This window comes from Protomyctophum parallelum (assembly GCF_964188405.1).
Source record: "Protomyctophum parallelum genome assembly, chromosome: 19".
NCBI classification, from domain to species: domain Eukaryota; kingdom Metazoa; phylum Chordata; class Actinopteri; order Myctophiformes; family Myctophidae; genus Protomyctophum; species Protomyctophum parallelum.
Genome location: NC_139717.1, coordinates 43,871,419 through 43,878,866, shown reverse-complemented (window position 1 = coordinate 43,878,866; position 7,448 = coordinate 43,871,419).

The following is a 7,448-nucleotide window of genomic DNA, read 5'->3' as shown; positions in this document are numbered from 1 at the left end:
AATAAACAGGAGGCAACAGCATCTCCCACTGGCTGATGCAGCCAGCGCAAACTATGACAAACAGAAAATATCACCACGAAGAGTTAACAGTCACAAGGGAGCTTTTTGTTGTTTCTTTCATGTATTTTTTTTGTAATTTCTTTTTTTTGTTAAGAAATAAACAGGAGGCAACAGCCTCTCCCACTGGCTGATGCAGCCAGCAAACTATGAGAAACAGAAAATAGGTGCTCACCTAATGTTAAAACTCAAATGAAAATATCTAACATGGCAAAACAGTGGAAATAATGTAATAAAGTAACAGAAATAGGAAGAAAGGACCTGTCATGGTTAATAGTGTGCTCAGCTGGGAATTAAGCGCAAGGGTAGGCTTTATGAAGGTGTCTACTCACACTTGCAACTGCACAGTGCAGTGCAGTTGAAACCTAATTTATAGCACTTGCACCTTCCTTGACACCCTGATTTGCAGCCACATTTAGCGAGTTGCTGACAACTCTCTGCAAGTGGTGAATTGGCTGTCCAGTAGACCTGCCACTCTTCACCAACCTTCTTCCATCCCCAGTCAGCAGGATTCTCTGCTTTTGAGGCTGGGTTGACTGACCCCATATGCAGCCTGCCTGATATGCAGCACGTTTAGCGTGTTGAAGCAGAGCTGCTTTTGTTGGAGGAATGGCTTCGTATGGCCTCTGCTTTCTGGCAAACATGTCAAATCTCGCTTCATCCACACTGGCAACTGTGCTCGATCTGTCGTACATAAGGGCCACAAACCTCTCCAGGATCTCCAAGTCACCATCATCCAAGATGGGAGGGTACTGACTGAGTTTGGCAAAGATGGGAGAAGCCTCTGGGAAAATAGCCCAGGTTTGCCATGCTGTCTTTTTGCCCTTGTTGCGAAAGGCTGAAACAGTATCACAACCTGTGAAGGCGTGAAAGAAAAGTATGCCTTTGGCCATCAGAACTGAGACATGTTTCTACAATGTAGTTGGCCAGTTCTGAGAGAACCTGGGGAAAGACGTCTGGTTCTGTTTGACTCTGAGATGACTCTTTCTCAAGGGTTCTTAGATGACATTTATTTCTGTTATAGAGACCAGTGAGACATACAAGATGGTATTTCAGCTCCTGTGCTATGGCATCACCACCACTCAGTATAGCCAACAGCTTTCCATCATTTAGTATCTTGGCACATTCATTTAGTCTGTCATTCAGGTCAGTTGTCATTGCCTTTCTTAGGTTATGTGCTGGGAAAATTGTCTCGCAAAAAATGCAAGCCTCAACATCACGAGTCATTCTACGGAGCTTTGCATTTCTTTGCATGTCATGGCTTTCATCTCTTTCATTACTTTGAGTTTTGGATTTTCGCTTCCTTGCACGGCCTAGTTTGTCATTATTGAACATTAATCGACAACTCCTGTGATATTGTGCCTGGTTCTTTCTCAAAGTATCTTCTATACCCCCACCGTCATCTAGCCTTGCCAGGTCCACGATCATTGGCATTTCATTGATCTCATAAAAGAGAGGCATATTGGTGGCAAGCATTTTATAGCCATCATGCTCAGCAGCATAAAGGGTTCGAGCTGATGCCAGGGTTTCATCTTTCTTGTCCATCTGACATAGACAGCATTTACTCCAATCAGTGTGCCTCTTGGCTACCATTGGATTTGCATTCGCCATTGCGAATGCAATTTTGAATTTATTTTTGTTTTTTTTTATTTATTAGGTGACTAAAGCTGATGGATTTACATTACAAAGTAACACTGCACATTGAGGTATGGGATACAACTAGGCTCGGGTGACCTACACCTAGTCCGATCATTCATCCAATGTCATTCAAGTCCCGTGTGATCTGTACACCTTCCGGGTAAGTATACATGAATGAGTCATGTATAGCCCCACTTACCCTTGGCTCGGCTCTCCCGCGCTGGCACAACCTGTCAATTCAGGTGCGGCTATCTAACTACTAACTATTATATCTAGCTAATTGATGGGGGGCTGTTAGACAGCATTTGGGACACTCGATTTAGCTCTACTATCACTATTAGGCAACAGTAAAACTAGATCAGCTGACACTGAACCCCATGCCGAGTTTCATGACAGCAATGTCACCAGTGTGCCCTGGTTGTGCAGTGACATTCACTCTATTAAAAACAAAGATTTCCTCTACCCAGTAAATCTGACAAAAATGTATATGGATATTGGAATCTGCAACCTGAAAAATCTATGTTTAGTCCCATGAAAATACTACAAAAACACTTGTAATAATGAAATGTGAGACCCATAAAGAGTTTAGACCAACATTTGCTTAATGCAGGCTAAATGCAAATAGCCCATAGGCTATATTGGTCCAACAGATGGCGGCCATCTTGGAAAATGGCAACCATGTTGGAATTTCTGGTTGACTGAATCCTGCATGGTCTAACACATGAGAAACACACACAAAAAAAAAACGTAATCTAAAAACTCCATCCATTTCTATGAGAAAATTTAATTGAAATGTTAACGTGGCGGCCATCTTGAAAATCTTGAAATTGTGGGTGGATACGATACTTTTTCAAAAGAATGGACCTTAAAGAGTATTTGTGCCAATTCTCACGCTTGTATACCAAACTGAACGATTCTCATGAAATATGCAGTTATCTGCTGCGCTACCAAGACTGTGCAGCATTTGAGCCACGGACCACCATTTGATGACATTTAGCCTCTCAGAAGGGTCCATATGGTTACATGTGAGCCAGGTCTCCCCATTGACTTTCAATTTATTTATTGCGCATTACGTTGCCACCAACATTCTAATGCTAACATGCTAACATGCTAACATGCTAACATGCTAATGCTAACATGCTAATGCTATCATGCTAATGCTATCATGCTAACATGCTAATGCTAACATGCTAATGCTAACATGCTAATGCTATCATGCTAACATGCTAATGCTAACATGCTAATGCTATCATGCTAACATGCTAATGCTAACATGCTAACATGCTAATGCTAACATGATATCATGCTAACGCTAACATGCTAATGCTATCATGCTAACATGCTAATGTTAACATGCTAATGCTAACATGCTAATGCTATCATGCTAACATGCTAATGCTATCATGCTAACATGCTAATGCTAACATGATAATGCTATCATGCTAACATGCTAATGCTAACATGCTAACATGCTAATGCTAACATGATATTATGCTAACGCTAACATGCTAATGCTATCATGCTAACATGCTAATGCTAACATGCTAATGATATCATGCTAACATGCTAATGCTAACATGCTAATGCTATCATGCTAATGCTAACATGCTAACATGCTAATGCTAACATGTTAACATGCTAACATGCTAATGCTAATATGCTAACATGCTAATGCTAAGATGTCTGAGCTGTAAGGGTCCATTTGGTTTCGTTCAGGGGGGCGGCCCGGTTCCGGCGAGCCGCCTTGCTTCTGAAACGGTCGAGAAATGACAGAGTTACGTGTTTCCCCGATTTTCTCCATTGACTTTCAATGTGTGTGTGTGCGTGCACATGTGTGCATGTGCGTGCATGTGCGTTCGTGTGTGCGCGTGTTTGAGAGGTGGTCAACTTGACCTTGAATCATTAACAAAGTATCAATTTCACCTGGGCTAGGGCTAGTCTATGCGAATGCAAACACTATTGAAAGTTAAAACCACACTGACTCAGTGAGAGAACGTATGTCCGAACAAATTGCTCTATCGCAAAAAGTAAACGTCAAATGCGATTTTTGTTTTCGCCGTGAGTGACCCGAGACATTGAGGTACGCTGTGTGCGATCGTGGTATTGGTACGATAAAAAACGTGGTTATGAGAGCGAGTTAAGAAATTCTGTTTGTGATGAAAAAATTGCTGACTCATTCATGCATTTAACATGAAGTTGTATGACACATTATGATGGTACACCTGTCGCTTTCAGGGCTGTAGTTCACGTTCCGTATGAATCTGGGCTGTGGTTGTGACATTGGGTGAAAGAGGACGAGTGTGGCTACAAAATTACCGAAACCCATGCGTGTAAAGTTAATATTTTGGCCGTGATGACGATTTGTTCGGAGAATTTCGCTACAGTCTTCACAATGTCTTGTCCCTCTGACCCGCTCTCTCTCTGGCCGTGCGACACTCTAAATCGAGATTTTTGCTCAGACCACACACACTTTGAAGTGCGGTAGCGGGCAAACCGTGCAACGTATTCGAATTCCGTCTGAACCACAACAAAGTCGATGGCCTCGTGTGCTGTTTGAGGTTTAAATCGTGTTTCTACGTAACATTATGCCAGAGCAATGTGGCTCCAAAGTAACGTGTCGTTTTCTGTTTTTACCCGCGTTTCCCCATTGACTTTGCATGGGGCATTTTTCGCGTCGTTTATTGCGAATTACGTCGGCACGGTAACCCGAAACGGAAAGAAAAGCACAAGCACACCATTCCCGGCCGAGCCGCACGTTTCGATGTATATATTGTGGGGCCATTGCATGGCAGGCACCCAGAATAATTCTGGGTGCCTGCCATGCAATGGCAGAAACACAGGTTGAAATCCGCAACCAATACTTAATCGCATAAATAATCAAGACGCGAAACTTTGACGTCTATGGCCGGCCGCACGGTTTACCAAAGCCCCACAATATATACATTGAAACGTGCGGCTCGGCCGGGAATGGTGTGCTTGTGCTTTTCTTTCCGTTTCGGGTTACCGTGCCGACGTAATTCGCAATAAACGACGCGAAAAATGCCCCATGCAAAGTCAATGGGGAAACGCGGGTAAAAACAGAAAACGACACGTTACTTTGGAGCCACATTGCTCTGGCATACTGTTACGTAGAAACACGATTTAAACCTCAAACAGCACACGAGGCCATCGACTTTGTTGTGGTTCAGACGGAATTCGAATACGTTGCACGGTTTGCCCGCTACCGCAGTTCAAAGTGTGTGTGGTCTGAGCAAAAATCTCGACTCGCAGTGTCGCACGCCCAGAGAGAGAGCGGGTCAGAGGGACAAGACATTGTGAAGACTGTAGCGAAATTCTCCGAACAAATCGTCCTCACGGCCAAAATATTAACTTTACACGCATGGGTTTCGGTAATTTTGTAGCCACACTCGTCCTCTTTCACCCAATGTCACAACCACAGCCCAGATTCATACGGTACGTGAACTACAGCCCTGAAAGCGACAGGTGTACCATCATAATGTGTCATACAACTCCATGTTAAATGCCAGAATGAGTCAGCAATTTTTTCATCACAAACACAATTTCTTAACTCGCTCTCATAACCACGTTTTTTATCGTACCAATACCACGATCGCACACGGCGTACCTCAATGTCTCGGGTCACTCACGGCGAAAACAAAAATCGCATTCGACGTTTACTTTTTGCGATAGAGCAATTTGTTCGGACATACGTTCTCTCACTGAATCAGTGTGGTTTTAACTTTCAATAGTGTTTGCATTCGCATAGACTAGCCCTAGCAAACCCAGGTGAAATTGATACTTCGTTAATGATTCAAGGTCAAGTTGACCACCTCTCAAACACGCGAACACACGAACGCACATGCACGCACATGCACACATGTGCACGCACACACACACATTGAAAGTCAATGGAGAAAATTGGGGAAACACGTAACTCTGTCATTTCTCGACCGTTTCAGAAGCAGGGCGGCTCGCCGGAACCGGGCCGCCCCCCTGAACGAAACCAAATGGACCCTTACAGCTCAGACATCTTAGCATTAGCATGTTAGCATGATAGCATTAGCATGTTAGCATTATTTAGCATGTTAGCATGATAGCATTAGCATGTTAGCATTAGCATGTTAGCATTAGCATGTTAGCATGTTAGCATGTTAGTATTAGCATGTTAGCATTAGCATGTTAGCATGATAGCATTAGCATGTTAACATTAACATGTTAGCATGATAGCATTAGCATGTTAGCATTAGCATGTTAGCATTAGCATGTTAGCATGTTAGCATGATAGCATTAGCATGTTAGCATTAGCATGTTAGCATGTTAGCATTAGAATGTTAGCATGATAGCATTAACATGTTAGCATGATAGCATTAGCATGTTAGCATGATAGCATTAGCATGTTAGCATGATAGCATTAGCATGTTAGCATGTTATCATTAGAATGTTAGCATTAGCATGTTAGCATTAGCATGTTAGCATTAGCATGTTAGCATGATAGCATTAGCATGTTAGCATTAGCATGATAGCATTAGCATGTTAGCATGCTAGCATTAGCATGTTAGCATTAGCATGTTAGCATGTTAGCATTAGCATGTTAGCATTAGCATGTTAGCATGATAGCATTAGCATGTTAACATTAGCATGTTAGCATGATAGCATTAGCATGTTAGCATGATAGCATTAGCATGTTAGCATTAGGCATGTTAACATTAGTATGTTAGTATATTAGCATGATAGCATCAGCATGCTAGCATTAGCATGTTAGCATGTTAGCATTAGCATGTTAGCATGATAGCATTAGCATGATAGCGTTAGCATGATAGCATGAGCATGTTAGCATGATAGCATGAGCATGTTAGCATGATAGCATTAGCATGTTAGCATTAGCATGTTTGCATGATAGCATTAGCATGTTAGCATTAGCATGTTAGCATGATAGCATGTTAGCATGTTAGCATTAGAATGTTAGCATGTTAGCATTAGCATGATATCATGTTAGCATTAAAATGTTAGCATGCTAGCATGTTAGCATGTTAGTATTAGCATGTTAGCATGTTAGCATTAGAATGTTGGTGGCAACGTAATGCGCAATGAACTAAGACAAAATACCTCATTGAAAGTCAATGGGGAGACCTGGCTCACATGTAACCAAATGGACCCTTCTGAGAGGCTAAATGTCATCAAATGGTGGTCCGTGGCTCAAATGCTGCACAGACTTGGCGAGCTTCAGGCACCCAGTAAAATGTATTGAAATTTTGTTTCTAGTTCTAAATGCTGTCCCCAGTTAGCAAAAGGATTGTGGGTGAGGTGCACTTTCCTCAGTAAGAGCCCCATGCTACACAGTCAGAGCTGAGCTGAAGAAGGTGCAATGACATCATGCTGCTGGTGGTTTCCAAAACACATGAACATTTCCGTTGTAGCACACACACAGACACTCCAATTATTGTTACAGAGGAATATCAGACAGTCTTTTTTTTTAATTTGGTACAATACCAGACTCCAAGTCCAACCATTCCCTTTCAAAAATTACGCTTTACAATTCACATTATATTCACTTGAAACAATGAGACCCCGGGGCAGACCAAGGCGCAGTTGGAGGAAATACATTGACTCACTGGCCGTCTCGGAATCCCCAAGGAGGAAGTCACTAATGTTGCTCTGGAGAGGGAAGTCTGGAGCTCTCTGGTGGAGCTGTTGCCCCCGCGACCCGACTACGGATAAGCGGTTGAAGATGGATGGACAATGGGTGGATCGGG